Consider the following 16,710-nt stretch of genomic DNA (forward strand, 5'->3'; position numbering starts at 1 on the left):
CAAGGACGGGGCCCTGTGCCCTCCTGGGCTCTGACTTCTATCAGGTCCTGGAAGCAGCAGAGGAGACCAAGGGCGGGGGTGTAAGGGCAAGTCCTCACTCCTGGGCTCCCTCCTCCAAGCCACGGTTGGCAGTGGCTGCAGCTCCCCCAGGGCCCCAGCTCCATCTATCGGGCAACCCCTGTCCCCTGGCTGCTGTTCTCTCTGGGGCCGGTAACCGCTCCCTCCTCTGGCCCCATCAGGTTGAGGATGAACCCAGGTCCTCACTGCTGCTGGCTCCCAGGCGCCACGCCAGCCCCTCCCGGTTTCCTGTATCCTGTCCACACCTTGGGGATCATCCCTCCATCAAACTCCCTTCAATAACCTCTCTCATTAGTCATCCACTCCCTGCAAAGACCATACACAATTCTCCAATTCTCCCATGATGAGTGTTCAGACTTCACACAAAGTGCAGGCTGGTGGGGGTGGTGGGAGCCACTAGAGAGTTTAAGCAGGAGAAGGACTTTAATGATTCAGCTTTTAGGAAGATCTTCCTGGCTGCCATGGAAATGGATGAGAAGAGGAGGCAATAGTAGAGGGGAACCCAGTGGAGTCCAGGCAGGTTTTATGAGGTTGGTCCAAGGTGGAGGCGGTAGAGACAGGACCCCAGCCAGAGAGGACCAGTTGCTATGGCTACTGAACCCAAGGCTCCCAAGCTTCTAGCCCAGTCCTGAAGCCCCCAGGAAATGGGAACTGGAGGGTGCAGAAGCGAGAAGCCCAAAAAGTCTCGGGCAGGGTGAGGGGAGCTCAGCATGGAGGGACGGCTCCCCTGGAGACAATGAGTTCTAAAGGAGTTAAGAAGGAAGGACAGGCTTGGGGACACCAGTGGGAGCCAGGAGCTGCCCCAGGCGCTGGGGAAGAGCTGCCATGAGCAGGGACGTCAGGAAGCACATATAGTCCCGCAGCTCTGTGCAGCCTTCCTCTGGATGAGGCACCACTGAGGCACTAACCCAGCAGCCATAAGTCTCATATTTTCTTTCCAATGAATTGCCTCAATCCATTAGTGATGGTGGGAGGGGGTACAGCAGGGGGCAGGGCTATGACACAACAGGTCATCTCCTGATGAGCAGAACCCAGGTATGCATCTCAGACCCCAAGAAAGATCCTGCCCTGCATCCTTCCCTCTTCCCTCCAGCCCCGCGGTCGGGAGGCGGGTGCAATTGGGGGATCTCTGGCTGGTGCAAAGCCAGGGAAGCTGGGCCGTCTTTTCCCAGCTGGCCAGTATTGTGTGGAGGAGGGATTGGCTGTGGGACGCTGGACAGATGGCTCACCCTCTCTGAGATCTTACTTTCTTCATGTGGGCAATGGGATCCCACCTGCCTCACCGGCTGAGTGAAGTGACAAATGTCAGGCAGGTGCTGTGCCTGGCCACCAGCAGGTGCTCCTCGTGGCTGAGCCCCGTCCACCCACAGAGATCTGGGCGTTCACCGCACTCCTAGGACCCACCCCTGAGTCACTGCCTCCCGTATCTGTCCCTGCTCCCCCTTCAGGCGCCCAGGTGTCCCTGGCGGATGGCCACCAAGCCCCTCTCAGTCTGACGGTGAGGGAGCCCTTCTTTCCTTACTGAGCAACAGCCCAAACCCGAGCCCCGGCACCCCAGCCCCATGAGCCCGTGGACGCACCGAGGACCCCCCGGAACCCCGCTGATCTCGTGGAGCTGCAGGCAGGAGAGGGCCCAGCAGTGATGACGGACCCGCTATGCACGGCCCAGGCTCCCGGGGACAGACCTGCCCTGTGTCCTCTGAGGTCGCGTGTGGGCAGGAGGGAGGGAAGCAGGAGGACGCACCTGGACACCCCGGGCCGGAGCGGGCCGCTTCCCTGGGAGCCCCGGGACAGGCAGCGCGGGGTGCACACAGCTGGGCTCAAACCCCTGGCCCCGCCCTCGTCGGAGTCCCGGGGAGGCCTCGGCCTCTCCTGCCAGGGCACCTTTTGCCCAAAGCACCGGCTCCTGCCCGAGCGCCCCTGAAGATGCGTCTGTCGCAGGCTGCTGTGCAAATCTGTGCTTGGCCATTTATCCACGTGATTTACCCACTCGGCGGGGCTTAAGGCTCCTTCTCCAAACTCTCAAAACGCGGCTGCTATTAGGAGGCCGGAGGGGGGTGGGGGGGCCGCTGCGCAGGCCTGGGGGCTCCCAGCCGCCTCTGCCGCGGGGGAGGGTGGACGGAGGCGCCGGGGCTCCCGCTGCTGCTGCTGGGGACAGGGGCCCGTCCCGGGAGAAAACGCGTGACGCCGGAGGAGGGCCCGCTCGGCCGCTCCTGCCACCAGGCTTCCTGAGGGTCTGCTAGGCGCGGGCCCACGGGGGGTGCCGGGGTGCTGGGGTGCAGCGGTGACCAGCGAGGGGCCTGTGTCTGGAGCAGGGAGGCAGGAAGGACAGGGGGACGACACAGGACGGGAATGTGCCAGGCGGGAGGGCGCTGGGAGGAAGGCGCCACAGGGTGACGGTGGAACCTGGCTCTGGGTGGGGCCGGCAGCGTGCATGGGGTGGGCACGTCGGTGAAGGTCTTTCCAAGAGGCAAACCTTCAAACTGAGGTCCCAATAAGGAGATGGAGGGCCGAGAAGTGAGTTCTGCCTGGGGAGGGCAGGGAAGGGCTCCAGGGAGGAGGAGACACCTGGTCTATGCTTGGCAGATGCTTAGAATCACAGCAGGTGGGAGAGAGGAAGAGAGCTCGGGGCGGGTGCAAAGGACCAGAGCAGTGCAGGTTTACAACATGTTGGGGAAATGTTTATTGTAGCCAGAAGTGGGGCTGGAAGTGACAGACCTCAAATCTGTGCTAAAGAGCTGGGCTGCTATATTCTAAGGCGAGGGACTCCAGAAATGTCGAAGCTGAAAGCAAGCTACACCTCTGAAGCTGCACGCTCATGACTTCTGACGCCCCCTCCAGCTGGAAAGCTCCATGAGCCAGACCTGTAAAGGCTGTTGACTTTAGTTGAGTGCAAAACTAATAGGCATGTACTCAAATAGATTTGAGTGTCAGGAAATCCTGGGGTGACACAGACCGGGGCTGGTGGGGGAGAGTCGGACCTCAGTAACCAACGGCCCCTCTCACAGGGTCTTCACCCTCATGGACACAGCCAAGGGCAGAAATATCCACCCTCCTCTGAACAGCGTCTCACTCAGCTCTGCCCACCCACCGGATAGCAGCTCCCCGACCTCCTGCTGGTCCTGCCCTGAGCCCTCACCCAGCGAGCACCCTGGGGAGCAGCCCCGGAAAGCCGGCCCCAAATAACCAGCCCCGAACCAGGTCAGCCTTCCCCTCCTGTTTTAGAACAACCCAGCCAGGCTTGATCCCGTTGGGAGCAGCACACGCTCAGGTCTCTCCTGGGCTCACTAATTTGGTAGGACCCTGCGACTCTCCCAGCAGGCAACTATGCGTGGCAGGGAAAAGTTTTCAGAATTTCAGGCCCTTTGATGGAAAAAGTCTGCCTAATAAATAATTGAGAGAGCCCCGGCTTCCTGAGAACTGTGACGAGCAGTGAGGCGTCCCAGTCCCTCCAGCAAAGCGGAGCTTCGGAGCACTCCTGTGGAGGTGAGGAAAACTTATCCTTCAGGATGAGTCGGGAAAGGCAAGAGGGCCGGGGTGGGGAAAGCCTGGCCGTGCCAGGGGAGGGCCGGTGCAGGGCGGCACCTGCTTCAGGTAAGGATGTAACCAGGCGGTTAGCAATTACAAGCATGGGGAGGAAACCCATTTCCATGGACATAACACAAGGTCAGAAGCCCAGCTCATCTTTTCTCCCAAATGACCAGACAGACAGGTGGTCAGAGCCAAAAATGGCCCCAGGTTTTCAGCAGCCCAGGGAAACAGAGCCTTTCCCTCCCCGGGCCTCCAATCATAAAACCCCAGAGCAGGGCTCTGATTGGCCCCGCTTGCACCGTGTGCCTACACCTGCAGCAGTCACAGCAGCCACCTGGGTGAGGCTCTGGGAATGGTCATTTCTGGGTCCCATGCTCACTCCTAAGTGGGGACAGGGAAGGTTGATTGGCAACCAGACCGGAAACACAGACAGTGGGGGAAGGGCAAGCCAGAAAGGAGGGAGGGAAGGGCAGGTAGCAGAAGGGTGGTGTGAGCCATCGTGCTGCTGGGCATTTGGCCAGGTGTTTGAACGCCCTCCGGGTCTGGCCCCAGGCTCCCTCTCTGGCCCTTCCAGCCACGCCCCTCCTACACTTCAGGCTTCAGATGATTACCTACCTCTGGGTGCAGCAAACGCAGTCGCTTCTTTACGTTTCAGGTGTCACCTGCGCTGCTAAACCTCCAGTCCTGCCCCCAGCCACGCGGTGTTCATTCCCGCAGCAGCCTGTAAAACAGAGATGACCATGAGGATGAGGATGATGCAAATGGGGCTTTTCCCCGTTGGTTTGCCTCTGTTCACACTGCCAGCCCTCCCTGAGAACCTTATGCTCCCCCATTTCCCTAAGGCCTCGAACATCACCTGGCACAAGGAGCCATCAGTGATTGTTTTTTTTTTTTTAAGACTTTATTTATTCATAGAGACACAGACAGAGAGAGGCAGAGACACAGGCAGAGGGAGAAGCAGGCTCCATGCAGAGAGTCGGACATGGGACTCGATCCAGGGTCTCCAGGATCGCGCCCTGGGCTGCAGGCGGCGCCAAACCACTGTGCCACCGGGGCTGCCCAGTGATTGTCCTTTGAATGAATCGGTTGATGAATTCATCGAAGTTATCATCGCAGAACTGGTCTGGGAAGGGCAGCTGCTCTGCGTGGGCTGTGGTTTAAGGGGCCTGCGGAGATATCCTTGTGCCAGATTCTACCCCTAAGAGCTGTGGTGGAGAAGTCACTTTCCCTCACTGACCTCAGCTTCTTTATTTGTGAAATGGGGGCCTGGGCTCCCCGACCTGTAACTCCATGAGTGTGGAGAGGACCTGCCTTGGGAACCACTGGGCCAACCTCGGGGTCCCTGGGCAGCCAGAAGGGCCCCGGGAAACCAGGCAGCACAGGGCAGGGGGCCGGGACCGGAGAAGTTATTACCATGTGTATAAAAGAAATTCAGCTGAACTTACAATTTTGCTAATATCAGAATGCTGTCAGATACACCCCAAATTCAAGAAAGGAGTTCTGAGCCTGGAATTCACCTTTGCATTTTTATGGAGAAATTTAGACCTGTCTCTGGAAGTACAATAGCATCTCCCTAACACAAACTGGTCATAATTCTGGGCACATTTGCATTGGCTATTGCTAAATCAATTAATAATAAAAGCAGGACTGGAAGTGACAGTGTTTCCCCTATTAAAATTAGCAATCGTTCAGGCCCAAGTTCAAATATCATCTCCTCCAGGAAGCCCTCCCTTGTCATGCTATGACACCTTTCCCTCCTCCTTTGCCACAGCCTCTGGCCCGGTCCAGCACAGTTTTACCTTCATAGCCGTCATCATGGCCTGAAATCAGTCTACTTATTATCATACTTGTTGGCCTGCCTCCTACTCCAGAATGTAAACTTCTGTGCGGAGGAGCCCTTGTCTATCTTTCTCAAAGTCAAATTCTCTGTGCCCAGAACCGGTGATTGGTGTGCACCTGGGATCCCATAACCATGCGTTCTGCAAGCCCATGGATGAAGGCTTGCGTGATTTCCATTTCCTGAACCTTGCCCGTGGCGCCTTCCAATCAATGTCTATGACGTGTAGGAAACCAGGTAGCCCCACATGGCTCAGAACATTTCGTCAGCCAGGAGTGAGGTTTATCTCTACTTCACCAACAGGTTTTCTTGAGTCATTTGAAAGATCTCAAAAGGCATGTCTGTCCTATTGAAAGGAGTGCCTTGCTTTCTGGCCATTTCTATTCCTCAGTTCATCACTTGGAAGGGATTTTGGTGATCACCTAAGACCACGGGCTAATTGAACAGATGAAAACCTGACACTCAGAAAGAGAGACCAGGACACAGCAAGATCACATGAGTGTCAGAACAAGACCCAGGACAGGAAACCAGCTCCCTCTATCCTGTTTGCACCGAGACCCTTCAAGAAGTGCTGCCAGTCACAGAAACTGGCACCGCTTTTTGGGGGGTGCTCTGAGAATAATAATAATGGTAGTGGCTAAAGTTTCTGGAGTGTTCTCTATGTGTTGGACAGTTTAGTGAAAACTTGAATTCTTCATGACAACCTTAGAAGGGGTGGGTACTGTTATTATCTCGTCTTCCAGATAAAGAAACTGAGGCACACACAGGGAAGCATTTTGCACGGTCACAAGCAGACTAGATGGTGAAGCCAAGGCTTGAGCAGAGGCAGTCTGGCAATATCATCAAAAGCATCTGGTTTGACAAAGCCACCCCTGGATACGTCTCTTAAGGAGATGGCCATGGTCCAGGGAACAACGCATATTTCAAATGAATGGGCATCTCTGGGGGCGCCTGGGGGGACTCAGCTGGTTAAGCATCTGACTCTTGATTTTGGCTCGGGACGTGATCTCGGGGTCCTGAGATCGAGCCCCGCATCAGGCTCTGAACTCAGCGTGGAGTCTGCTTGGGATTCTCTCTTCCTCGCCCCCTCTGCCCCAACCGCCCACTCCCACTTGCACACGCTCTCTCTCACTCTCTTAAAAAATATAAACAAAACAAAACAAAACTAGTGGCCCTGTCTGGACTACTTCTTTACATGGACTTTGAAGTTGCCCATGAGGAGCGGGAGGTACAAACCTTGCCCATCATGGGGGGTGGGAGGGTGGAGACATGTGCCAGGCGGCCAGAGCCTTCCCCCAAACAGGGCCATGCAGAGGAGACACTGGCATACTTGCTGCCAGAGGGCGAGGCTTGGGGCCTACCTTCTCCCCTCACCTGATCTCATTTACAGAGACACAAAGAAGCACCAAATGCTGCATTCACTGTGAGTCCTCCATCCTGAGATTTCTACTGAAAATTCTGTCTCTCGCTTATCTTTTTTCCCCTCCTCCTAAAGTGTCAAGTAAGCCTTTTCTAGAAGCACTGAATGGAAATAAAAGGGATTAGTGAGTGGATCATTTTATTCCATTTAAAAGTAACCCTGGGCAAATGGAAGTAAGCAGACCCATTAGGCAGCCTCCCCCTACCACCCTTGGTCCTCCAAGGCCCCTGCCCTCCTGCTCCCCTTCCTGCTCCCCAGAGGCACCTGGAGCCCCCCACACTGGGTGGGGGGAGTCACACGTCCACCAGAGCCCTCGCCAAGGCCCGCCTTCCAGAAGTCTGCTTCCTACATTCATTTGGTCGGAGGCAGGTTGCCAGTGAAAGGCTCTGATCTTCTGGAAAGGACCAGGGAGGAGTGCCCTGGAAAGGATGAAGAAGCCCTTCAAGCCTTGGCCCCAGGATGACTTTGCCAACACTCCCGTCCATGAGCCACACTTCATGAGGAGCCTAGGCCAGAGATCTGCATCTGTTGTTCCCCGGGTTCAGCTTACCTGCACGGGGTGACTCTGTCGCCTGACACCTAGTGAGAGGTGCTTCTGCCACCCGGGTCAAGAGGCAAAGCTGAGCAAGGGGCAAGGTGACAGAGGGTGACAGAGATGACAGGTAGGGGGAGCTAGTGTAGGCAGGAGCACCCAGGTGCGAGGACACCAGGTAGGTGAGGACGCTGGAAGGAGCTCCGTAGAGCTGGAGGCTGAAGGATGGAAGCGCACGGAGAGCTTGGTGCACGGAGAGCTCGGAGCGGGCGATGCGCTGCAGACTTTGGCCAAAGACAGATCTGAAATGCCAGGCTAAGGAATTTGAAATCTCTTCCAGAGACCAAAGCTTTTTTTTCTGACGTGCTTCCTCTGAAGTGGCTCAAGGGCTGGGTTGCCAGATTTAGCAAATAGAAGTAAAAGTCAGAAATATATGTATAAGTGTGATTCACTCAAATTTGGGATATACTTATTCTTTTTTTTTTTTTTAAGTCATTGTGTATGTGGAATCCAAATGTAAGCAGATGTCCTGTATTCTAATCTGGCAGCCCTTCTTGGGGGCAGAGCAGGGGCAGGAGACACCAGGCGTGGGCAGGCTCTTCCTCTCCCCACCACCACTGGGAAAGCTTTGCTGCTGTCAGTTTTCAGATCTGTGGAATCCATTTGAAATAGGTATTTACGTTTAGTCCTAATACTAAAATGTGCATAAAACCTCTACATAATTTCTGTATAAGATACTCTCCAGCAAGCGTCCACACAATGGATCCACAGATTTTTTTTTTTCTATCAAGGGCCAGACAGTAAATACTTTGGCCTTCCTATAATCTCTAGTGACTCCTCGGCTGTGCAGAGCAGTGTGAAAGCAGCCTCAGGCAGCCCAGAAACAAATGGGTATGGCTGCGTTCTAATAAAACTTTATTTACAAAAAACAGACTGTAGGGCCGGATGTGGCCCACGGGCTGTGGTTTACTGACTCTTGATCTATACTTCTGGGCACTCTCGGGGTGGCTGAAGGAAACCATGTTCTCTCCCCGGTGCTCTGTGCACAGAGACATCGCCCCTTCAGGAGCCAACCATCTAACCAGGACATCAACCTCTCTCTTTCCGCCACCAACTTCTGGGCTGACCAGGAACAGGCTGCCTTTCCCTCCCTGGGCTCCCAAGGCCCCGCCAACCCAATGCGGCAGTTGGACCCACGGGACCTTCCCCAGATCAGATGACCCTGTCCTGCCAGCGACGGGTGCTCTTCTTCCTGTCTCCCTTTCTGGAACTCCCCAGTGAGCGGGCACCAAGTTGTAGAGACACCCTTTACTTATTCTGTCCACTTCTGCCCTCGAGGACAATGTTGTTGTTGTTGTTTTTCCAGGGCCTGCCGATCCTCTCGGAACCCTCCACCTCTGCCACTGCCTTAGCCTTTTAGCTGGGGGACAGCCCCAAGACAAGAGCATCGAATCAGCCTCCCACCAACTCCCCCCATGCAGATAAATATGTGCTAACTCAGTGCCAGCTGCCAAGGGCCCTCCTACCAGCCAACTTGCACACAACCGGAGACACCTTTAACACCCTATTGATGGCTTTCCCCCTGCTGCTCTGTGACACAGGCCTGACGATATAGGCCTAGAGTTACTAGGTTTAAGCTGTGAGGCCCAGATCAAAGCCAGGAAGAGGTGGGGGGGATACAGCGCCAGAGGGTGGCCTTTCAAGGAAATGATGGCTCCTGTCCTCCTGGCAGCGTGTCTTTGTGCCTCCATGGCAGACGGCTCTCCGGGTAACAGCAGATCTGTATTTCCTGAGGACGCTTTAGTCAAGAGATCAATGATGCTCTCGGAACGGCTCTGCCGGTGCACGGGGGTGGATGAGCCTGGTGAGAAGCCCGCAAAGATCCAGCTACAATTAGGCAGATGCCCACAGAGGCTGGGTTCGCAATCACGGCGCATCGATTTCCAAAGTGATGCTCAAGCCGAGAGTTTCCTTGGCCTCCACGTCCTCCTGCCTTTCTGTAATGAAGTGGTCCCCCCTCTGGGGAAATGGAGCTTTTAAAAGGCAGGCTGGGGATTTGGGAGATCGGAGGGGTGGGGAGGAGGTGGTGGGGGTGTCAGTGTCTGTTCGTGCTCTGTTAACCTAGAGCTTGGTTGTCAAGCCCTAAGGTTCATAAGGAAAAGCAAAGGGCCACATGTGGTAGGAAAGGACTGAGCTACTAGTCTGTGGGCATCAACTTCTCGGGCCTCCACGTTCCTCACCTGTAAAATGGGTATGTCATCCGTTGCTACCATCCATAGGTACCTCACCAGTTGTTCCGAGGATTCAGTGACTGAGTTCATGCCAAGTGGTTGGCAGGTGGCCTGCACAAAGGAGCCACTCCCTATCTGAGGCCTTTGCTGAGGTCTTGACTACACATCCCCAACATCACACACTGCGCCTTGCATTTTCTTAACTAACCTCATAGCCACCTGAGGAGCTGTGGTTTTCTTTAAACACATGAGGAAGGGCTAACCAAATTCAAGATCTGCTATGAAATGGCAGGTCTGGGTTGCAAGCCCAAATCTGTCCGATGCCAAAATCCGTGTGTCTGGACCCAGCCCACCACGTGAGCTTCTCCTCCTCATCCTTCTCCTCCTCTTCCTCCCACATCCACTCCGCCAGGCCAACTTGCCTCAGCTTCTCCATCCCCTGGGCCTTCTCACAGCTGTGGAGCTCCTGCTGGCCCGTCCCTCTCTCCAGCCTCTAGGAGTCCATCCACCTGTCAGGTCAGGACGGGGCCCCTCTTGAAACCCTCCCCAATTCTGGGGCTAACATTGGCCTAGAGCACTGACTGTCCCTGCCTTGGCACCTCACCCTGGCCACCCTACAGCTTGGCCGTATTTGCTGATCCTTTTCAGGGGCACCATGGTTCTAGGAGAAGAGGACTGGGCTTTGAGCCAGATGAACCTGGGTTCCTATCCCAGCCCAGTGACTTCTGAGCTCTGCGATCACCGTCAGATCATTTAGCTCCTGACTCTCAGTCTCTTGGGATAGTTCTATCTTCGAGCCCACCAGGGCTGAGTGGGAAGAAAATCAACATGGTCACTTTGCTGAAACCCTAGCCCCCTGGGCACAGCCAGGGTGGGAGGGGGCATGAAGAAGATGAGGGCAGTGTCATTACCATTCACCCCCCCCCCTTGGCGCCTGGTAATTTTGCCAAACATTTTCACATGTCCCCCTTATGGGCCTGTGGTAGGACTGAACTTTCTGTGCCCTGTGGTTCAGTGGGACCATGTGATGAGTTCTGGTCATTGAGTTGTATGAGCAGAAGTAATGTGCATCACTTCCTTGCTGAGCATTTAGTTTCTGGTATTAACCCCACCAGAGCTGTCTTCACCTCTGGCATAATAGCTACTTTGTCACCCTGGGTCTGTGGGTGGCTGTGCTTGAGCACAGGTGACGAGCACAGCCACCCCCACCCAACCCACGGCAGACATGTAGGATTAAAAACAATAAATTGGAGGGGGTGGCATTCAAGGCACTGTGACTTGGGGCTGTTTGTTACAGAGCAGAACCTTACTGAAGAGCTCAGCATGGACAAGGCCTCAAACCAGGTGTCCCTCACGACTGGCTATTGAACTAAGCACAGTGCACGAGCTTGCCCTTTGATCCAGCTCCAAAAGGGCCAGGGATAGGACAGCAGGGGCTGGAGGCCCTGATCTAGCCATTGAGAAGAAGGGGCAGGAGCACGTAAGTGACCATCAGAGTCCTGGGGAAGACAGCGCTAAGTGACACAAATCACACGGGCCTGGAAAATCAAACCATGGAGATGCCTGGGTGGCTCAGCAGTTGAGCATCTGCCTTCGCCTCGAGGCTTGATCCTGGAGTCCCGGGATCGAGTCCTGCATCAGGCTCCCTGCATGGAGCCTGCTTCTCTCTCCGCCTGTGTCTCTGCCTCTCTCTGTGTGTCTCTCATTAATAAATAAATAAATAAAATCTTCAAAAAAAAAAAAGAAATAAAGAAAATCAAACCATAGAAGCCATAATCTAGGCAAGAACGGTCACACGGGCCACACCTAGCACAGGGGCTCAGACGCTCTGCCTGAAGGGTGAAGCAGCCTGAAGGTGATGCAGAGCTCTGAACCCCCGTTTCTGGTCACCAAAACCCAACACAAATCTGTTCTCCCCACTCCATCTCTTCTTCATGACAGTCAGGCTCAGAGAACTCTGCCCAGGAGTTCAGAGCAAGGGCTCCGGAAGTGGTCGTCTCGGCCTGGCACTGGCAGGCTGTGTGACTTTAGACAAGTCCCTTTGCCTCTCTGAGCCACGTTGCCCTCAGCTGGGAGATGGAGGTGACCAATCCCATCTCAGGGGTTTCTAGGAGGATTAAAGGAGTTGGTGGTAAAGGGCTTCTTGGAGGACCAGCACAGGTGAGGACTCCATGAGTGGGAGTCAGATGCAGTCCCCTGGGCTCAGGGAGGCCAGGACCGCAGATGTGATGGTCTAATTAAAGTTATTTTGTTTTCTTGTTTACATATTGCGAAGGTTTAACATGGGAAAAAGCACAGAGAATAACACGACAGACAAAGGAGGCACCTGTTCGAGCACAGATACAGGAGCATGGACCAGGCCAGGGTTCAAGGCCCAGCTCCACCACTGTCTTCCCATGTCTCTCGGGGCAGACCCTCTGCACCTCACTCACCTGTGAAGTGGGGACGCCATCGGGTCATCACAGATGGTGGACGTGTCTGAAGGTGGAAGAGAGGGCGAATGCAAGGCTCTAGAAGTGGGTCCGGCTCCCAGCAGGAGCGCACAAATGCCAGCTTTGTAAAACTGCAGAGAGCAAATTTGAACCCATTTTGATTGATGAGCAGGAGGGTGCCTACCAGGCACGAAGAGGGTAGGGGAGCGATGCTGTGCCATGTTCTATGGGGAACTTTAAGCACAGAGATCCAGTGGGTGGGAGCCAAGGCCATCAGCAGCTAGCTGTCTCTCTTTAGAGGTCACAGGGGTGACGCAAAAATATGTTTCATGGGCCCCAGGGGAAGAGCTACATCCAAAGAGGCCGATGGGGCCAGGATTCAGTCTACCTCATGGAAGAACTTTCTAAAGTCCTCCATAGCTCCTCTGACTGCCAAGCTCCCTGGGCTGGCAGGATCGGGCCCCCGCTGCCTCTCCGAGCCGGCCCTTCACCCCCAGCCACCTGGAGCCCCTTGCCTCCCTCCCTGCCCTCCCCCCTGCTGTGCACCCGCAGAGTCCCTCTCTTCTTGCCCCATGGTCAGCGCCTACAAGTTCCCCAGGAACCTGCGCAGAGCCCCTCCTCCCCAAGCCCACCTCCCAGTCACTGGAAGAGCTCCGTAAATGTTTGTTATTTTTTTCAATTAATTTTTTTTAGTGTAGCTGACCCACAACGTTACATTAGTTCCAGGTGTACCACATGGTGATTGGGCAGGAGACACTATGCTGTGCTCCCAACTGTAGCCAGCCATCTGTCCCCATTCATCACTATTACAAGTCACTGACTGTCTTCCTCGCTCTGTGTCTTCCATTCCCGTGACTTACCCCTTCCGTAAGTGGAGGTCTCTATCTCCCACTCCCCTTCACCCACTGTGCCCATCTCCCCACTCCCCTCCCCTCTGCAACCAGCACTTTGTTCTCCATGTTTACAGGTATTGCTGCTACTATTTTTAATGGGTTGGTCCCAGGCTCACACTGAGGCTCTGCTGTTTCCTGGCTGTGCATTCTTGGATAAGTAGCTCAACCCCCCGAAACCCCCTCTCCCTGGGCTGCACGGGAAAATTGACAGGAGAAGCGTCTCACCCAGGACTGGTTCCAGGTGCCGAGCGCCTGAACCTGCCAGCCCCCCAGGGCCTGAGGGGCCAATAAGGGGTGAGGCATTCTTCGGCAAGAGAGATGGTTGGTTATTCCAGAAAGGACGCAGTGCAGGGGAAGGCAGTAAACCACAGCCCTCCCACCTAACTGTGTAAGCATTATCGATTTGAGGCGGGAGTCATATTGTTGCAGTTGTATTGATTGGGCCAGGCCGGGTCTTTCAGGGCACTGTGAGCGGCATACACAACTAGTTCTGTCCCTGCCCACCTGGCACATTGATTACGGGATTAAAGGCACTCACAAACGGACACCTTGGTGGCTCAGACAGTTAAGCATCTGCCTTTGGCTCAGGTCATGATCTCAGGGCCCTGATCCCAGGGTCCTAGGATCGAGTCCTGCATTGGCTCCCTGCTCAGTGGGGAGCCTGCTTCTCCCTCTGCCCCTGCTCATGCTCTCTCTCTCTCTCTCTCAAGTAAATAAATTAAAAAAAAATTTTTTTTTGGATCCACAAGGCTTCAACAGGCACAGTCTCAGCTGCCCCCTGGGATGGGAGCAAAGCAGGGTGTGCCTAAGAGTGACAGTGGCACCTGAAGGGAAGGCAGTGCTCAGCCCGATGTGTCCCCATCCCCAAAAGGGGTGCCAGAGCTCAGATCAGCATCGCAGGCAGAGGAGACAGTGAAGAAAATGACAGAATTCCCTGCCCACGTGGAGCTTCCATTCTGTGTGGTACAGTGACTTTGCACATTTGCCAAGTGAATTTCCTCACTCCAGAAGGTGTGTTCTTTGAGGTCAAGGTACAGATCTGCTTCCCTGGCATACAGCTCTATGCTTGGCATGTAGCAGGTACCCACTAGTTTCATAAAGTCTTCTAGCTCACATTTGCCTGGAACCTCACACCCCTGGAACATTCAGACTATAAGTATCTGGGACGATGGGGGAGTTTCTGAGGCCCAGAGAGGGGAAGTGACTTTCCCAAGGCTGCACAGCAAAATACCAGTTCATCCAGGACCGAAACAGGGGAGTGCTGACTCTCGGTGCCAGGTGGGGGATGCTCTTCCGACCCTGCTCACATCCACAGGCACGTTCGAGGCTGCAGAACAGTGATTTTATTAGAGCGTAAAAACAATTTATTTTCCTCTAAAAATAACTGAAAAATAAATGACCGAAGAAGATACCCAAATGTTTATAAATGTGCTAAAACCGCGTTATCAGCACATCGAGTGCAGAGGCTCAAGCGGGGGAAGAAGCCTCCATCCAGCCCACCAGGCAGCAACGGGCCCGTTCTGCATGCGAGATGGAGCAGGTTCTGCAGGCACCCAAGAAACCCAGTGGGAGATCGTGAGCTGCACCCCCAGAAAGTGAGTTTCAGGTGCCTTCACTGTTCCAGCTGCACACCCACAGGAGTAGGAGAAAGAATCTACGCTGTCTTGTAAAAGTACCAAATCTGCATCTTTCACAGAAAATCGCAAACAACTTTTACTCTAAGGGGAAAACCTGGCCACTTCTCACGTAGCGTTGAGCAGGCTCAGACCTGACCTAGAAAAGGGGGATGTGGGATAGAACGGGGAGGAAAAGCATATAATTCTTTTATTGCAATTCTACTGTGTCTGACACAGATTGGCACTTTTAATTCATTGTCTAAATCCACCCACAAACAATGTGGAGCGGATGTTTTTCCTCCCAAAGCCCCGCTCTGCGCCCTGCTCCACTAATCTCTGCTGATATCAAAGCCCCTCTGTTTAGCTGGACCTGTTCGATTCACCTGACAGCAGAACAGAGACCCCCTACCCAGGGGCATCCACCAGCAGGTGTGAGGCGTCTGTGTCAGCAGCTCCCTGCTCGCTCAGCTCGCATCCCGGCATCTCCTGCATCCTGGGGAAGGAAGGAGCCACCCACCAGCCTTCTCCGGCAGGGGGCAGGTGTGTGCTAGGCTCACGGGGCACCCGGAGAGGGGGCACCGAGCCTCCACAGCTGGCCCAGCCCCTCCTCCTCGCCTTGGACGAGATGGTGCTGAGGCTCCCGGGACAGGGAGCAGGCTTGAGTCTGCAGGGGTGGCTTCAATCCTGCCTCTACCCCTTACTCACCGCACGGCCTTCACGGGTCTCTCTGACCCTCGGTTTCCTTATCTGTAGAATGTGAATAATAATACCTAACTTGCAGGACAGGTGTGAGGACAAAATAAGATGACGGATGCTAAACAACTTGCGTGGTCCTTGGCACTTAGCAGATGCATGATAAATGTTGCTTTCTTTTTCTCCCCTCTCCACGGTGCGGGGAGTTGTGTCCCACCCCTAAGATGTCCGTGTGCTATAATCCCTGGCACCTATGAACACGTCACCATGCTGCCAAAGGGGGCTTTGCAGATGTGATTAAGGTTATGGACCTTGTGGTGGGAGATAATCTAATAGTCTAATTCGAGTGGGTGGATGGGCCCAATTGAATCACATGAACTTGAAAGTAGAAGAAAGAAGCAGAGAGACAGGATGGAAGAAGAAGAGGTTCAAACCGCAAGCGAGAAGTGAAACACCGTGGCTGGATTTGTGGATGGAAGAAGGGGCACAGGAGTCAAGGGTAGGGGGTGGCTGCAGAAGCTGGGGATACTGTCCGCTGGCAGCCAGCAAGGAAATGGGGACGCCCGCCCTATTATCACAAAGAGCTGAGTTCTGCTGACCACCCAGATGAGCCAGGAAGCAGACCCTGCCCTGGGGCCTCCAGGAAGAGATGCCACTCTGCCATTTCTTCATTGCAGCGCTGTGAGGACTGTATCCGACCTGCCACCTGCGGGCCTGTCAGGTAGTCAAGTGTGCGGCTTTGAGCTGCTAAGTGTGCGGTGATTTGTTAAAGCAACAACAGAAAACTAACACCGTTCCCCACCCCACCCCCCAGGCCGAACTCTCAATGCCAATTATACTCCAGCCCCTTCCCGTCCTCAGTGCCTCTGTCTAGGCCTCAAGGCTTCTCCTCTACCTGGAGAACTAGTCACCCTTCAAAACCCATCATGCCATCCACCCATTCTCCATGGGTGAACTCCAGAATGGTCTACGGGTGTTGGGCTGGAGTCAGGCCTCAAGTGACCAATACCTGGCAGGATTTGGCACTTAGGTCTCAGGGTTCTTAAGGCTAAATTCTCAAGCACCCCAGGCCTGCTCGGCCTGCTTGGCCTGCTCATGTGCTTGGCCGGCCCGCAGGGTCCGGGCCTCCTTCACCCAAGTAAATGAATTTATTCAGGGCTCTGGCAGCAACAGGCCACTGGCCAGCAAACCTCAGCCATGCGTCCAACGGAAGCTTCAGCAGAAAGCTGAACTGGTTCCTAACTCAGATGGGCAGGAGGAGGAACTCAGGTAACATTTATTAACCCCCTCAAGCCCCCAGAGTGATGCCCGATTAGATTCGGGGAGAGACTCTTATATGTCCACCCACTTCCTGCTGTCTCCACCATGGCCACTCTGCCCTCAAATGCACTTGAGCCCTCGAGGAGGCCCCTTCGCTGGTCTCTTTGCTGCCAGAGTCTCCTTCCCT

General features: G+C 54.7%; 2 long non-coding RNA genes across 2 annotated transcripts; both read right to left on the minus strand.

Moving 5' to 3' along the window:
• Positions 1–2,756: 2,756 nt before the first annotated feature.
• LOC140633047 (uncharacterized) lies at positions 2,757–7,968 on the minus strand. The gene is made up of 4 exons (XR_012030691.1): positions 7,417–7,968; positions 7,131–7,285; positions 4,225–4,330; positions 2,757–2,942 (listed from the first exon to the last, which is right to left on the minus strand). It is a non-coding gene; the product is annotated as an uncharacterized lncRNA (long non-coding RNA).
• Positions 7,969–12,066: 4,098 nt separating this feature from the next.
• LOC140633048 (uncharacterized) lies at positions 12,067–15,222 on the minus strand. Its single transcript, XR_012030692.1, has 3 exons — positions 14,954–15,222; positions 14,186–14,281; positions 12,067–12,192 (listed from the first exon to the last, which is right to left on the minus strand). It is a non-coding gene; the product is annotated as an uncharacterized lncRNA (long non-coding RNA).
• Between the last annotated feature and the right edge of the window lie 1,488 nt (positions 15,223–16,710).

This window comes from Canis lupus, chromosome 5 (genome assembly GCF_048164855.1).
Source record: "Canis lupus baileyi chromosome 5, mCanLup2.hap1, whole genome shotgun sequence".
Lineage (NCBI taxonomy): Eukaryota > Metazoa > Chordata > Mammalia > Carnivora > Canidae > Canis > Canis lupus.